Source organism: Stegodyphus dumicola, chromosome 1, assembly GCF_044657685.1.
Source record: "Stegodyphus dumicola isolate Sdum_Otavi_A_Nest chromosome 1, ASM4465768v1".
Lineage (NCBI taxonomy): Eukaryota > Metazoa > Arthropoda > Arachnida > Araneae > Eresidae > Stegodyphus > Stegodyphus dumicola.
This window is the reverse complement of record NC_140768.1, coordinates 209405762-209423607: the sequence shown is the minus strand read 5'-3', so window position 1 is coordinate 209423607 and position 17846 is coordinate 209405762. Positions and strand designations below refer to the sequence as shown.

The following is a 17846-nucleotide window of genomic DNA, read 5'->3' as shown; positions in this document are numbered from 1 at the left end:
TAAAATAATTTGCCACCAAAGTTCTGGACGATGGAATTAGGAGGAGAATCGTTGGAAGACTTGAAACAGTGCAGTGCTTCATAACAGTAAGCAGCTTAAGGAAGCGTGCATTTTTTCGCTTGTAATTTATTATCGAGACCCACATACCAAACCGGCGTTTTTTATAAAGTGCGCACCGGCATTCCTTTACAGAAGAAATACCCGGCCTCGATTTCTAAAAATGCAGATTTCTGACGCTGAATAAACTAGAATAGTGATTTTCAAAACACTGGTTCCACAGGGAAATAATTTTCATTGAGAAATGAGAAGTTATCAGCACTTTTTTCTTGTTTTTTTTTATAGTTCCATGTATTTATATAAGTTATGAATTAATTTATGATTAATAGTTGATTTAATTGATTCTTTTCATATTTATTTATTTTTAATCCATTGCAACATTATTTTATTCTGGATTCTTTCTTTCTTTTTCATAGACAATAACTTTTCTAGACAAGTTCTAGAAAGAAACTTCCTTTTCTTCTAGAGAACTAAGCAGTCGTGATGTTGAAAATTTGGAAAACATTAGAAAAAACATTAAATAGAGGAGGGATTTCAACATTCTATCACTAACAGTAAAATTGCTTTTCGATACTTGAAATCGTCATGAACGTTGATAGCTGTAAGAAATTAAGATAAGTGTGCGTGTGTGAATATGGCAAAGCCTCGAGGGCTATCTGCCTAAGAGGAGGGATGCCTTCGTGGAGGACTTTCTAAGGGAAACTGGCTCGTATACACGTTACACATGGGGAAAACCACGAGAACGCCCATGCAGCCAGCCCGTTCGCGGGATTCGAACCTCGGACCGAACTACCAGTGTTCAGCGACTTTACCGCTCGGCCGCTGGTGGGCCTGAAATTAAGATAAGATATTTAAACCTAGGATAATTTTCAGATAGGATCAGACAGGATATTTAAATGAAGCGTGTAAAAATTGAATATTTGATAGAGTGTACAACATTTAGTATAAGACATTTACATTAAATTAACTGCCCATATTCATCATTCTAGAACCCAGAAAAAGAAGATTAGGTTAATGAAAAGAATTATATATATCTTGTTCATCTGTTACGTGTATAGCAATCATTTAAGTGAAAATAAGTTTAATTCATTGAAACAGCCAAGTTCTCTTCCGAGAAGCACAACCTGAAAAATTAGATTGACAAAGCTTCGGTATCCTTTATGCCGAAGCTTTTCATGAAGGGATGGGCAGCTTTATAACAGTTCTGCGTTTTTCATAAGGGTGGACCTTTATGAAAAATCAATGTTTTTTAGAATAGTGCCAAAGATTTATTTCAACCCCTGATGCTGCAACACTATTATGAAGATTTCTGTCTGTTCGAATAGTGGTAGACTTGCATAAAGATGCTGAACCGTTACGAATGACTGCCATTCAATCTAAGCACTGATTCTCGTCATACCTTTATCTGGAGAGATCCAGGAATCACAACTGACCTCTAGCATATGAGAGATGTACCAGTATAGCAGTAGATGTCTGATGGTCTAGGCAGGTATCATGCTAGATGCGCACACATAGCTTCATGATTTTCACAAAAATTTTATGACTATTGAGAGGCGTAAGGAAGCTATCTTATGTTTATCTTTTCAGGAATGCAGTAGGTCCTCAGTTCATTTTTATGGACAACAGCATTTGCCCTTTTAATTTATTGGATGATTATCTGGAGAAAGATTTGAGTCACTGGATTAATTAGTTAGTCATAACTCCATAGCTAAACCTTACAGAATATATCGGAGAGGCTATTGGGAACACAACTGAAGCCCGTCTTCCTCTTTTGCAGAATTTCAAAGATTTTAAAATTGCGCAGCTGCAGAAACCAACTGCCGCAGAGATTCATAAATTTCCTCATTTCGAGTATGAAGTCACATTGTGAGAGCTGTAAGGAGTGTTAAAGTGTAACTACATTAACCTTCTTTTTCTTTGGTCCGATTTTACAAGCTGTGATTTAGATCTTCCTACGCCTATGAGTCTTACGCACAATCATGATTGTAAAAGATGACTATTGTAAGAAACATGTTTTGTATTATATCAGTCTATTTCCGCACCATATTTTATTGGATTCTGTCCATTAGTTGTAGAGATAATTGATCAAATGTGAAAATTCTCTTAATCTGTAACATTAATGCACATAAAAATTACGAACGTGTTTTGTTCTGTATTATCTTCCAAGTCATTATCCACATCATTATCTTCCAAGAGATTGCAAAATTTCAAAGGTGATTGATAATATATATGATTATAAAACAGCGCCCACTTTAGTCTGTGTTGATAACGTCTGAAAGCATAAGACACGACTAAACTAAAACTGCTTTTATATCTGTAAATTTTATCTAAAAGTTACATTTTGTATACCACATGTGATGGTTTTTGCTTGAGCCAGTGATACATATTTAATTGGATACAAATCATCCCATGGAATCCCGTCTAGAAGACTCTCCAAATAACAGTGTCCATATAGTATGACAGAGTGAAAACATAATTTATAAACTTCATGCTTCGAGTACTCCATGTTCATTTGGGATAGGCTTTTGAAAACTCGAGCCTAATCATAATCATGCACTTTCTCGAAAGCAGAAAAAGATACTTGAGATTTATTACAAGACTGATTGTTTTTAAGGGGTATTAGAAACCCCTATACCAACAATTTTAAACTGGCCATTTTCGACGTACCCTTTCTCAGAGTCTGCTGTAGATACACGTTTGAAATTTTTTGTGTAATTAAAGTACACCTATCTGATTACACTGAAATGAGCTTTTGAAACATTTTGAATTTTAGAGTAATTTACAGAATATTTTGTTAGGCATGGTAAAATTTAAAACTTTTCTCACACAAAAAACTTTTTAAAATTTTTTATTCTAAGTTTATCACAAAAAGCTCATTTCAGTAAAAATTAGGAAACCTAATAAATAAGCCATAAAAATTTTAGATACATGTAAGCAGTAGTTCCTAAGAAAAGGTACATCGAGTATAAAAAAAATCACGTTTGGAGAAAAACTCGTTTATGTAAAAATCCTCATTGATCAAAGCAGTCGATGACATATTAAAACTAGATTTTTTTTACAGTTCTAATTTTCATAGAGGTTAAAGAATGGTATTTTTAGAAAGATAAAAGTGTAGAGAATTTGAAAATGCAAAAATCCGAAATCACAATTTTTTGAAGATTTTGGGGTTCCAACACCCTTTAACACATTTTAAAAATTATCTGCAGATTAGTTTTATTAACTTCTAGTGTGAAGTCTTCAAATGTAGTAGTTTGATTTAGTGTGCAACATGAGACAGTCTACGCTGACTAGTAGAGTATTTAATAATGTAGTTTGCAACGCCACAGACGCAGCTAAGTGATTTACAACACTAAGTCTGCCAGTGGTAAGAATGATTGAAAAACTATATTCAGAAACTTTAAAAGTCTTGGCTACTGCTCTGTTTCCGCCATAAATAACACTATATTACAGTAAATGAACTTATCAGAAAAAGTACATTTTACATTAGGCTAAAATTCAGGGGACTGATATAAGTCAGGGAGTTCACAATCGCCAATCTTGGAATGATAACAGATGTGAAAAAAGGCTACATTTATAATTCTAAAGTACTCAGTATTAAGTTTACGTGTACATGGAATAAATAAAATGCCGGGAAAAAATGTTAAATCAAAATGAGTTAATTTTTAGTAAAGACTTTGAGAAAGTGAGCTTAAAAGGTATAAATAATACAAAACAGCAGTTGTTGAAATTTCAGAAGCATTTATACCGAAACTGAAACCTGAAAGGTTACGAATGCAAAATCATAAAATATTTTAAATTCTTAGATAAATAAAATAAATCAAATGAAAATTTGCTGTAAGTTAGCTCATAATTACTGCTTACTCAGTACATCTCAAACATCTTACAAAATATATTTTCAATCATATCAATAACTTTCTATTTAAAGGGCTATAAATCAGTATTATTGTGTGAAATATTTTGAAAAAAATAAATCTAAAAAATATCAATTTCAGCAAATTTTATGCTTCAGTTAGCAGAAATAATGAAACCGAAAACTAAAGAATTCGTCACTCAGCATTCTTCTCAATTATCGGCGCCGAGTATGAGCCTTCTGGTTTACTCTGTCTAAATTTTTTTTACATTGTTATTATTATTATTTGCCTCTAATTAATTGGAATACTAAATAGCAGGGAACTTAAAATGCTAGAAAAATTACAATGTGCCCTTTTGATTTGTGACACAACATTAGCCCTCTCACGTACAAAAATATTTTCTAAAATTAAAATGCACAAGAATTTTTAAAATAAACAACAATCATAAAATATTTCATTTCTCTTTTTAAATAAAAGGGTAAAAAAAAAAAAAAAAAAAAAAAAAAAAAAAAAAAAAAAAGTGAAAGGTTTCAGATTTTAACGGTCTTCCGAAAGGGCTTGTTAAGGTGTTTTTTATGTTCTCGCTGAGCTCGCAGTCAACCAATCTGCTGTTATACTTCCTCCTACAAACCCATTTTTTTGTCTTTTTAGCTTTATTATTAAGCATCATTTCCATAGCTCTTACGCCACATACAATTCAACAGATAAATTACAAAAACATTTAACAGCAGCATAACGGTATACGTTTAGAATTCCCGATGCAGCGTTAGTTGGCATACATTTTTCTTTTTTTTTTTTCTTTTTTTCTTTTTTTTTTTTTTTCCAATCTTTTCTCAGTTCACCATATAAATACTCAGTTTTTCTTACTAAAATGGCTTTGCAAAACTTTTTTTTTTCTTATCAATGTTTTATGTGTTTGCTTTATTCATTAAATATCACGTTCTTAGCGTTTACGCCACATAAAATTCGATTCAACTGCAAAATAACAAAATATTTAAAAACAGCATATCATTAGAATTTCCGACAGACAATCTCGCGTGCTGGAGATAGAAATGTTTTATTTCGTACGGTGTTGCCACTGCTCGCTTTGAAATCGTTGTCTTTGTTAATCAAAATTTCGTTACGTTTTTACAAAATATGAAACAGACAATCAAAGAAATTCCAAATTCAAATTTCGGGCTTTTCCATATGCCCATTTTCGTGTGGAGGACTAGGTTATTTAAAATTTGATGATTCTAAGTACCGTTTTTTTCATAATGTAAGGAAACATACATACATTCATGCAGATTCCTTATTATTTAATTTCTTTGAATGTAATACAACGCGATAATATTTAGTGGCAATGTGTTGTATCACTTTGAAAAGTGATACAACACATTTCAGTGTTTCGGCACAAAACGTTTTCAGTGTTCCGAGACCAATATTCCATTCGGGACTTACGTCATTTTTGAGCTAATAAACTAAGTTTTTACTGTTGAATGATAATAAACCTTAACTAAAAATAATTTCAGTTTTATACCGCATTTCTTTCTGTGTCTCTTTTTTGCACTAAAAGGGGGATTTAAAAAAAATCTGACGAAGTATTAAATAAGAATATTGTACACCGTTTGAAGAAAACTAATATATATATATATATATATATGTATATGTATATATATATACATATATACACACACGCAAAGAGATTTTACAGTCTACATAGTATAAATATAAAACTTCACTAGGAACTTTTATTTTGAAGTCTCATGATAATGTACTCATGAAGTAATCAGATAAATTTCAGTCAGAATATTATAAGGAGATAAATAGAAAATAAAACAATTTATATTAAGATTACGTAAGCCCAGATAAAATAACTTTTAAAATATTAATATATTCAGCAGAGTATTATTACAACATCGAAGGTAACGAAGTGAGTTCATTTTTCTTCAATTATCCGCAAAGTGTATTTATATAAAACCTAAAACTGAAAATAGTAACATCTCTTAGGGAAACAATTTTCCTACTTAATCTTATGTTGCTAATATCAAACATCTTGTAGATTATATATGTTGCTCAGAATATTTATTAAAAGAAATCTTGTGTTTTATATTAATTTCGTTGAGCAAAAACAATCCTAACTATTTATCTTCTAAAAAACGCGAATCAATACTTTCGTATTTAAAGCAAATAAAAAAACTGCTTTACAAAGTTAATGAAAGTAATATTCTCCATTGAAAATTTCAGATTTTTCTCTAAATAATAATTTCTATAAAGAAATTTCACGATCAAGGGAAAAACTGGAAAGATTAAATATACGTACTACTTCTTTTTTTTGGGGGGGGATAAAAAATTCAAATATATTTTAATAACATTACACGGCATAAAAATAATAGCATTATTATTTGAAAAATTCTTACCTTTTCTTAATATAAATATTAACCCAAGTGTCGCTGAAAGTAGTCCTATGCTGTAAGTGAAAGACGCGCGAGAATAATTTTTCAAAACGCACTTCTACGAAAGCTGAGGAAAAACGACGAAAAGCACGGACCAACTAATGTTTGAACATCTAACTGCACATGCGCTCAACATCTGTCAATGGTCACGAAACGATCTCCAAGGACGGCTAAATAAAAGGGAAGGAAAAACGTATCGTCTTTGAACATTCTATAGGAAAATGGCAAGAAAATTACCTCGCAAATTTAAGAGCTTCTTTGTTTTGTTAATGCTAAGGTTAAAAAGATGCCTAATTAAATTTCTACTACATTTTCGGATTTTGTTTTGGATCACAAAAAGCACATAGAAACGGATTTACCTTAAAATGCCGCCGTTTTTTAAGTCTCCAGATCCCTCTTTTTGGGTCAATGATATATTTTATTTGTTTAGGACTGGTTTAATTTAGTATTGGAATAATACGTATCAGAGACCGTACGTTCTGTCTATTTCTTTTTTCACTCAGAAACATTTAGAGGAAGTATTAAAAATCCCCAGTTTTGTTAGTAAACTTTTAAAATTCTATTAAATTTGCTTCTTGACCAATAGATTTGTAGCCATCTTTTTTGGTTTCTTCAATTATTTTTGCAAAATTTAGAGCTCTCAGATTTTGCAAACACAATCAACTTTCGATTTATTAAGGTTATAGGGTATTTCTCTCACCTTCTTAGCATGCCTTCGTGGTGTAGTGGTCAGCACGCTCGACGCGGATTCGAGAGGTCTGTGGTTCGAGTTTCGGCGAAGGCGTTGCTCATTTTTTACCTCGCTTGCTTCGAAATAACCTAATGTCTCTACAGTGGCACCCGAAATAAAAGAGTGGTGGATGATAATTCTCCACCTCCAGGATTTGGCGATTGGGTCCCCTAATCCCCAGTCGCTCTTTAAAAGAGGAATATATAAAGTATTTTCCCCGCCTTCTTAGCATGCCTTCGTGGTGTAGTGGTCAGCACACTCAACGCGAATTTGAGAGGTTTGAGTCCCGGCGAGGGCACTGCTCCTTTTTCAACTCTGTTACTTTCAAAAATTACCTAACGACTCTACAAGGAAACCGGGAATGACGCTCACAGTTAACTCAAAACCACAGTTAATATGAAAGAAATTAAAATCACGGGGAAGAAGAATTAACCATATTATAATTTACAGAAAAATTGCTACTAATAATTTACCTATATTTGTAGAGACATTAGGTAATTTTTCGGATGCAGGAAAGATAAAAAAGGAGCAATGCCCTCTCCAGGAATCGAGCCACGGACCTCTGGAATGCGCGCCGAGCGTGCAGACCACTACACCAGGAAGGCGCGCTAAGAAGGCGGAAGAAATACCTTATATATTTACTACCGAATTGATTTGGAGAGTATGTTCGCTGGTTAATGAAACCTAAATCAATAGTGAAAATAAAAAGAACGCACTGTACATAAAAAGAAAATAAATAGTATTAAAAATGAAGAAAGTAAGATATAAAAAAAATCTGAAAGATTTCAGATTTTAAATTACTTCCAAAGGAGCGTTTTTTTAAAGTTTTGTGTTTTACCTTTGTTTATTAAATATCATGTTTTACATACTCAAACTATAAAATTCATTTCAACAGCAAAATTGCAAATTAATTTTAAAATGAGTCTATCTTTAGAATTTCCGATACAGAGTCTCGCGCGCTGGAGATAAAAATGCTTTTTTTTTTTTTTTTTTTTTTTTTCGTACAGTGTTGTTATTGCTCGCTTTGAAATTGTTAATTTTTTTTATCAAAAATTGGTTGAAGTGTTACAAAATCTGAAATCGATAATAAACAAATTTCAAATTCAAATTAAGGCTTCCACATGCCCATATTCTATGGAAGATTACGTTATTCAAATTTTGATGGCTCTAGGTACCGTGGTTTATCACAGTGCGGGAAACATACATACAATTACGTAGATTCTTCATTATTTAATTTCTTTAAATACAAGACAGTGCGATAATATACGGTGGCAACTATTTGAAAAGTGATACGGACTTTTAAAGTTTCCGACGCAATGAAATTAATAGTACTTCATGTCAAATTGCCCTTTTTGGACTAAAAATTGCATTAGACAAAAATATTAACAAGAGAACTGAATAAATACCATTTTTTCCAAACTGGCATAGAATGATCAGTCAGAGTTTTTTATGCTTAATTGTAGAATATTTATATACTCCAGATTATATACAACTGAATTACGTAATGTTGTGGGTGAAAAGAATTCCCATATGCTGTGACATCTCCTGCTATTACTCTTGCTTTCCCACAAAATTTTCTTTATGAATTTTTAGTAGAACGTTTTTTGTTTTATGGCGATTTGTAGGGCTATTTTTCCCCTTTTTAAGCAATAAATAAATTTAACTTTCGTTCTGATACAGGGCAGAGTTATGAACAACCTAGTTAATCCGTCTTCGGTCCTCGGGAGTTGACGTTTATCAGCTTTTTCCGCGAATGTTAAATAAATCTGCGAATTTTTGATTTTTCCTTATGGCGGTCCCGGACTCTGACTCGCTTTTGCCTATTGGTTTTTTGTTGTTTGCTCCTGATACCATTTTTATCACAAATGAGAATTGCGGCGCTACGAGGCCTTGCCCCCTTAAGGATGGTATATGACTTTGGGGTTGGAACATGCGTCTGTTGTCAGTCGTTTAAACGGCTTACTGTTATCGCAAAAGTACACTTGTGCCTCGTCCAAATTACAAAAGCCTAGTCCAAAATTCAGAATGAAAGAAGAATTAACTGATGTTTTACTAGACGTCTGGAAAAGTTATTTCCCGAAGTCGTTTTCGATAAAGTCGCTTTCTGTTGCCTATCAGTGCTGCCAAAAAATCGTGTTATTTCATAAAAAAAGTCTGTGTACGTACCACATAATGTATAAAAAAACGGTCCAATTAAATTAATTTTTGCTTAAGAACAACACTGTAAAATGCGTTTCCTGAAAATAATGCTTTGTAAATGTAAATTTATAAAGTATAATGTAGCATTTAATGAGTTACACATTCTTACAGTTATTTGCTTCATTTCTCTGCTTTTGATATACATGCTCTGAAATGTTAATGTAAGATTAGGTGAGATTGTTTGAATATGTCAGAGCTATATGCCTAAGGGACGGAGAACTTTCGTAGAGGGCTTTCTAAGGGAAACTGGATCGTATTTAAGTTGCACATAGGAAAAAACACGAAAATTAACCAATCATCTTAAATGGAATCCAGGCCGTACTACCAATATTTGGCGGTCTTAATCACTCAGCAATTGGCGAGACAAATATTAATATAAATTCTCAAGTGCGAAGTTGTTAGCGCTAGTCCCAAGCACCGCAAGTTTTGCGAATTTGCGCTACTTACTCTGTGAACCAAGCTTCGAATTTTGCCCTTTTTTCCCGCAATAAATAACTGCTCTGCAAATCCTTAACCTCTTGGGTACATTTAAGAACCTAGTTTCGTCCCGCATTTGTTTTGTCTGAGTTATAAGGTATTTTTTCTCTCATTTCTTCATGCGTTCGTAGTAGTACACTCGACACCTAATCGAGAGGTCCAGATTCGAGTATTGGAGAGGGCACTGCACATTTTTCATGACCCTTGCTTCAAAAATCTTATGTTAAGGATGACCAATGTAATTCGTCATTCAAACTAGGACAAAATTAAACATGTACGTTGTTGTCCGCAGTAAGAGGGATTTATAACAGTTGTAAGAGGACGTTTCTTCCAGTGCTTCAATGAACCTTGTTTATGATAGGCTGCTCCAAATTATTAGAAATAAATAATATATTTAAAAAAATGATAACGAAAATTTTAATGAAAGAGGAGACTTTGAGAAACAGGGTGATGATCACTATACCCAATAGCGAACTAGAAAGTGATGATGACAGTGAAATATTACTAAGATTTCAAAGGCGTTACCAGACGCTTATCGAGCAGTTTTAGTGAATGTTCTAGTGAAGAATTACCAGGCGAAAGAAAATCGCGCTGATGTAAAATTCACTGTGTCTACTTAGATTAGGTGATAATCCCAAGGCTTTAGATGGTTTGAAAGAAGTCCTGAATAAAGGCTTTTGGGATATTATAGCAGAAGGGACAAATAGATACGCCAGGGGACCAACAACTGAAAAAAAAGTTTTATAAAAAAAATGAAACCAAATGTGGGTGCCTGTGGACTTTGATGAAATAAAAGTAGATACTGCATTATGCATCTCAGGTGAAGAAACCAAAGCTTTGTTTTACAGTGGATTCGATTACAAGTTTGATTGCAACTGATAGATTTGATTTACAATTCTAAATGACTATGTATCGCTCAAATAAATGAATTCTCACACAAAATCTACTGCCTTTATATACTATTCCGTACATCATCGAATTAAATTCTTTCCAAACACAACATTTTCAAATACATCTGTATCCAAGGGATAGAATTACTGTTCTGCAAATTAGCTCATCATTATTTTCACAGCAAAAAAGTGCTAGCTACAAAACTGTCGTTCACAGGGACAGGCAATCGTAAGTTAAATTGAATTGTTTTTTAAATAATTATATTCAGTAATTAATTGCTTAGCATATTCCTATTCGCTCGTGCACAAATTTGTTTATCACTAATAATTAAAATTGTTGTACTTTATCGGTATCGGTAGGAAAGGTGTTTGTATACATAATTTACTATTGTAAAACACTCAAGTGCTTTTTAGCATAGTTAGAAATGGGAAAGTCTCGAATTTTCAGCCTAAGTTAATAAAAGAAATATTTTGTCCTTAACTGTTAATAAAACTATAAGCTTCAAAGATATTACTATCACTGACTCTTTTATAGTCAGCTGTGATGATTTTTATAACACTGTTTTTAATCTGAAAAGTTTTGTATGCTTCTTTTTTTGTCATGATCCAGCAAAGTTTCTTTTTTGTATTGTTTTTCTTTTCATCGGGGAATACATTTCGTACCAACATCAGCATTTTCTTTACAAATGCGCACCCCTCTTTCGTCAACTTAATTCTTTGACACGTTTCCTTTAAAATCAGGATAAATGCTTTCTAATTTAATACATTCTTATTTTAATTTTATTTAAAGGCAGATTTTTGCTTACCATTTTGTTGTATTTTGTGCGAGAGGCTTAGATAATGTTGCTTGCGTACTAAATCATAATAGATTGAATGCAGAGCACAGTCATAAGGTATTTCTCCCGTCTTTTTAACATGCCTTCGTGGTGTAGTGGTCAGCACGCTCGACGCGTATTCGAGAGATCCGTGGTTCGAGTCCCGGCTAGGGCATTTCTCTTTTTTCAAGTTTCCCAGCATAAAAAATTCCTAATGTCTCTACACAGACATTCTATGAACAAACTACTATGAACTACTATAAATGACTAACATTCAAACTACAATGAACGTTTAACACAAAGCAAGCAAAGCGCATTCCAGTGCTCTGAATTCAATACAATTCCAATACTCCTATATTCCAATATAATTCCAATACTCCGTACCATTCTAGTACTCTGAACTCACAACAACAACTGAGGATAGGTGCTCTCTCTAGCTTTATATAATTTTAGAACGGTAGCCGAGATATTTCTAGCACTTTCTGCATTTCGAAATTACGGGAAGGCTATGAGGGCCAGATACAGTTGTGGGTATATGAGGGCCAGATACAGTTGTGGGCATATGAGGGCCAGATACCTATTACGAAGATACAGAGACCGGGCCAAAATATCGTCAAATGTCGCCAGAGAATTTGGCGACTTAAATTAGTTCCCAAAACTGTGCCAGCTTGGCATTATCTTGCCAAATTAGCAAGATAGCCATTTACTCAATATTAAACAGGCGTGCCCCTGTATGCTTATTTTTTCGGTAAAGCACCCTCCCTCTAAATGTTCATGTTACATTATACAGAAAAATACAACTTCACGTATAATTGCACTAAAATCATATATCTACAATCACATCTACAATATTTGTAACAATATATAAACGGCATTCTTTTAAGCTAAACTTCATTTTTGAATATATAATATTAAGTTACATAATATTTTTCTGTGTTATCATCCATCTGCCTTTGGTCCAACTTCCAGGAAGTTTCTTAGTTCCAGAAGAATAAAACTTACTTGATTGTATGTTGATTTATTTTTATACAACATCAATAACCTGCTCATTAGACTTCAATTTCTTTGTCGTTGCATGTTTATTACTTTTAATGCTGGATTAAAGTAGTGCAACTATATTTCATCCCAATTAATCAAACAGTCTAAAAACCTATATTTCCATTCATTTCATAATGCTTCAAAGGTTGCGTAACTGAAAGTAATCTTCTACCTTTTTTGATCAGGCATTAAAAAGCGGGAACTCATCTGGTGCTTGCTCACCTTGCTAAATTTAAGATTTTTAGCTAAAGTTTCTACGCTGTTGACACTTATTTCAAGTTCTGTAGCAATCTATGACGATGATACTTTTTCAGCAACATCTGCATTCATCTTGCCTTCGTGAAGTTCATAAGCATGTGGTTCCTTTTCAAATCTCACGGGGCATTTTTTAAAAGACTTGCACCTATAATATACTCTATACTGACCTCCAAATTGGCTTTTAAATCTCTGATACATCTGAGACTTTTGCCAACAAAAAATCCAATGACTATGCAACATTATTGTGAACCTTCTGCTTCGACATATTGATTACAACTAATAGAAGTGGGCCGCCCAGACAGAAGTGGTTAGGGAAGCCTGACTGCGATAACTGCGGGTTCGAATCCCGAAGAAGGCATGGTTGTAACTGTTCGTTCCTTCATAGGAGGCGATGGTGGCCCACCTATTAGGTGCCTCCATAATAAAAAGACCACCACATCTGGCCTTGTATATATTAATGGACTGCGTTACACTGTAACTGTTCACAATCTGCCATTAGGGGAAAAAAAAACCTAATAAAAGTGATGGAAAGGACAACCAGGATTACTGCTGACAGACTTAAACTGTATGCGTTTGCCAAATGAGTTATGATTACAATGAATTGTTCACAAGAACGGAGCATAAAAATAGCTGCTTATGTCTGAATGCCTCTTCAGTTATGAAACATGTTACTTGCTTTCGCATTGGAAAATGTCATATACAAGATGTCCCACTGATTTCGACACTTTTCGAAAAAATATATAAATTCAAAAGATTAACATATCAGAGTGTACGCGGAGATATATTTTAAAGGCAGATCTGTTTTCACTTAAGATACATTTTAGTTTAAATTTCACCGATAAAGGGACTGATAGTTACACACTCTAAGAATAAAAGGCAAAAAATTAGTTTAGAACAACATTTATCTATTTACATTTGGGAGCATATCACAATGTTACAAGCAATTCAGCAGTCAAACATGAGCTCTCAGTTGCATTCTTTCAAAAGATTTAAATTTTAACATCTTACTGTGACAGTACAGTGCCATCTAGCGGTGAAAATTTGAGCTGAAACACAAAACTAGACCAAAAATATTCCACCTATGTGCGAGGTCTTTAAAGTACAAACTATATTCAAAATCACCAATTTATGGATGTTATATAGTCTTTTTGAATATATGTAAATTTATGGGAACATATTTATGATGCATTATTTAAATTTTATATGGAAACCAAATGCTTTTAATATTTAGTAAAGGACTGGTTAGCATTTCAACAACTTTCCGTTTTTAACAGTACTGAAATCTCTTAACTTAAGGTTCGTAAAGGATTTATTTAAAAATTATTTTATATATTTTATTTGAACTGCGGAGTACATTTCAGAAGCGTTTTCTTTTGAAACTAAACTACTCACGCGAGCAGAGAAGAAATAGTCACAACAAGAAAATTTAAATGAAATGCATTTTACCTTTTTAAATAATTTTTTGTCTAAGAATTTTAATTTAAGCTTTTAGTTAAGGAATAATGTCCACCTTAGACCATTATATACGGTTAAAAATTTCATAAAAGGCAGCAGTCCTGCCTTTAACGTGCTTGTAACAATTTTAGAATGTATTCAAATAATGGGAAGTAACTGATAATATTCAATTTATTCACCTGTCACAAATTTTTACAACTGTTAAATTACTTAAAACGCTTGCTTGCTCCTTAGTTCACGCTCAGTTTGCTATATTTCTCGTAATCAATTTTAGAGTGAATTTTGGACTCCAAAACTAATTGTAAGTCTGGAATAATAAATAAGGGAAAATATATCTGTGTATTGCTTTATTAATTGTAACAAACAATTTATATGTGTTTTATTAACTTGAATAATAAATCTTTGAAACATTGTGCTTTTAATCCTCATTATTCTGGTGTGCTTATATTTATACTCAAAAGATCGTTTCTCAAAAGATCGTTGCCAAACTTAACATTCTGGTTCATACCAAGACAAACAAGATTTACATAAGAACTCTAATGCGAGGTCCATGACCGCTAGAAGGGTATCTTTGCAAGAGTAGAGGAGTAGGAAGAAAGGATGTCGAGAGAGGTATTAATATGACATTTATTAAAGAACATGGTTAAACAACTGAAGATGCTCAAAATTCCTTTCATTCGCCAAATTGTGTGCTCAACAACGTGGACGTATGGTTTAACGGACCCGCTCAAAATGGGCAGGTGTGTCACGGATACGTGCCGCTCCTGGCGACGAGATCTATGTCCGATGTTACGGTCACCTCGTACAATCATAAATCCAGAGGAGTCAGATCGGGAGATCATGTGGTCATGCGACTGGTCTGCATCTGCCAATCAAGATATGTCCTATTGAGGTATTCCCATATAGTGGCTGCTAAAATATGCAGGCGCTCCATCATGCTGAAATCAGATGTTTCGGCGTGTAACTGCTGGAACATCAGTCATCAGATCCGCCAACACTCTTTCCACAAAATGTCCATAAATAAAAACTGAGAAAACTGATTCATCCTTCTCCTGCAATATCCTCCCCTGAAATGTTCACACATCCCACTCTTCCATAAGTCTGCGAACATTGCCCTCTAGAGGTCACCGTTCGCATTTTCGGACAAACGTTCCCATGTAAATCTTGTTTGTCATGATATGACAGACCAGCTTGTTAAGTTTGGTAGCGATCTTTTCAGACACCTTGTTAATTCGCAGCTTTATATATATATATATATTGCAATTAAATTTTGAATATGTCAAAGGCATTTTTGCTAAGATGGCAATTTTTTCATTGAATTTTAAATATTCAAAATACCGCATCATTGAAACAGCGGTTATGCTAAAAAGAATGCTGTTTCAAGAAACCATTTCGTAAATTTATCCTTAATTGTAATTCATGCAACCATTTTACGAATTTTTATCCGTTTCTAATGGATCTTGACATGTTAATATTGTGCTTAATACTTTTTCCCAGAGGAATGTAATAAACAAGTAATAAAATTTGCAAATACCAAAATAAAATCGGCAATAAAAAATTAATGTGCAAGAAGAATGAGAAAGTGCAATGAAGTATTAATTTAGATTCAGCTAAATAATTCAACACTTTAAAAGAAATATTCAAACATAAGAAGTTTTAATATGAATTACAAAACATGTAGGGTAGGCGATATTTTTGCAAACTGAACAGTGCTGATGATAAACATTACTTAAGCTATCGTTATTTGGAATTCTCTTATTCAGAGATTTTGATGGGATGCATTATTTCAATATTTGTTTTAGTTAATTAATTTTACAGAACAAAATTCTTATCTCTATTTATGTATATTTTTAAAAATCAAAATTTTGTGCTTTTAGGAAACATTTGAATTCCCATATGCTTCTTATTAATTCTTTTTTACATAACCTATTATCAATTCATTTATTTCTTGTTATTCTATATCAAGTCCCAAATGAAATCAATTTGTTTGTTAGTCACGTCACGTAAGTAAACAAGAAATGCATTTAGGAAAAACTATTTAAAGTTCCTAAGATACATAAGAATCACGCAACTCGTATGACCCTGTATGGGAACATGGAGATCTAACACGATATTAGATTACGGTAGTGTCAGGCCAAAATGAACTTTTTATACTTCTAAACTGAATATTTAATCTATTCTGATTTTCAGAAGCTGAAAAATCAGACTCAGTCTTGTACAGATGAACTAAAAACGCGTTTGATAATGAAGAATGATAGATATATTGTCCATCGAATTTCTGGTGCCCACCAGTGGCCGAGCGGTAAAGTCGTTGGTAGTTTGGTCAAGGGTTCGAATCCTGGCGAAAGGATTACATGGGCATTTTCGTGGTTTTCCCCCATGTGTAACGCGTACATGAGCCAGTTTTTCTTAGAAAGTTCTCTATGAAAGCATCTCTTTCGTTAGACAGATAGCCCTCGAGTGCTTTGCTGTGATTAAATAAACTAAACCCTTACCATTTTGGTGTTTTCCTATACGATATTTTACATATACTGCTCTATAGACGATAATAGATAAGTCGTTCAAGCAATATAGGATAAGATCTGCTCTTATGGAATTATTTACAATCTACTTAAAATATTTTCCTAAATATTACCTGTTGTTTGAATATTATCTGACATAATCATCCCAAGCGCACGAAATTCCTTGTGGCAAGGAGGGCTGGATTATGCTTGCCGTTGGCAACAGTTTTGAGCACCATTCAGTGCGATTTAGCTCAGTTCCGCCCCCAATTTTGAAGGAGAGTACCCCGGATGGACAGATCCGAGGGTCTCCCACCCCTCTCTCCTTCCTTCAGAGGACTTTCGGCTCGCCGCATATTTAGAGTGCTACCATGCCACATTGACCTTATACATTTACATATATTCATGCCTTCTCCAGAATTCGAACCTGTGCTCTTCGGCACGGAAATCAATGACGTTAACCACTATACCGGCTGGTTGGCAAATATTACCTTAACAACATATATGTAAATGGGATAGAACTCAAATTATATGAACTTCAGTCATCCATATTTCGTATTCTACTTTTCATGCAAAGCTTGTTAATGTATTGTTACGAAATGTACAGGCGCGGTAAGATAGCTTCCCGCGCAAAGCAGTTTTGGAGTTGCCATAAAATAGCTGGGAAGGCAAGGTTGCCACATTTGGCGAGAAATCGCCCGTTTGGCGACATAATTGGCGATGTGGCATGTACGGATGGAGAACCTTCTGGAACGAATTCTTACCGGTTTAGCTCAGAATGTTCTCGAACACAAGCCGAAAGCTACATAAACCCTGCTGGTCCGCAGTCAGTGAGTGCGCGTCGAGAATGCGAGATAGTTAGTCTCGAGTTAATCAGTCCGTGCGGAGTCGATTGAGTTGACAGCCGGGCAGCGAGTGCCGAATGGGTCGTCGAGTGTATCGTCGAGAGAGTGTGTTAAGCTCCGGGAACTACTGAACCGAAGAGTCTGGAGCTGTGCTCTGTGTGTCGTCGAGTGCATCGCGAGTTGTAGCGTGGAGAGTCTCGAGAGTACGTGGACTGCCGAGAACGACCGAGCAGAGTCGGGAGTTGTACTCTGGTACTTTGCAGTGAAGCTGTCTTCACCGTTATTGCCTGGCAGT

The 17846-nt window shown here is 34.1% G+C and overlaps 1 protein-coding gene across 1 annotated transcript in view; it reads right to left on the bottom strand.

Annotated features, from left to right (window-relative positions):
* LOC118203292 (lysosomal alpha-mannosidase-like) overlaps nucleotides 1-6447 on the bottom strand; it is a 261846-nt gene extending 255399 nt beyond the window's left edge. The window contains exon 1 of the mRNA XM_085825125.1: nucleotides 6308-6447. The gene's annotated coding sequence lies outside the window, so the exon portion shown is untranslated. The remainder of the gene's footprint in view (nucleotides 1-6307) is intronic.
* Nucleotides 6448-17846: the final 11399 nt, after the last annotated feature.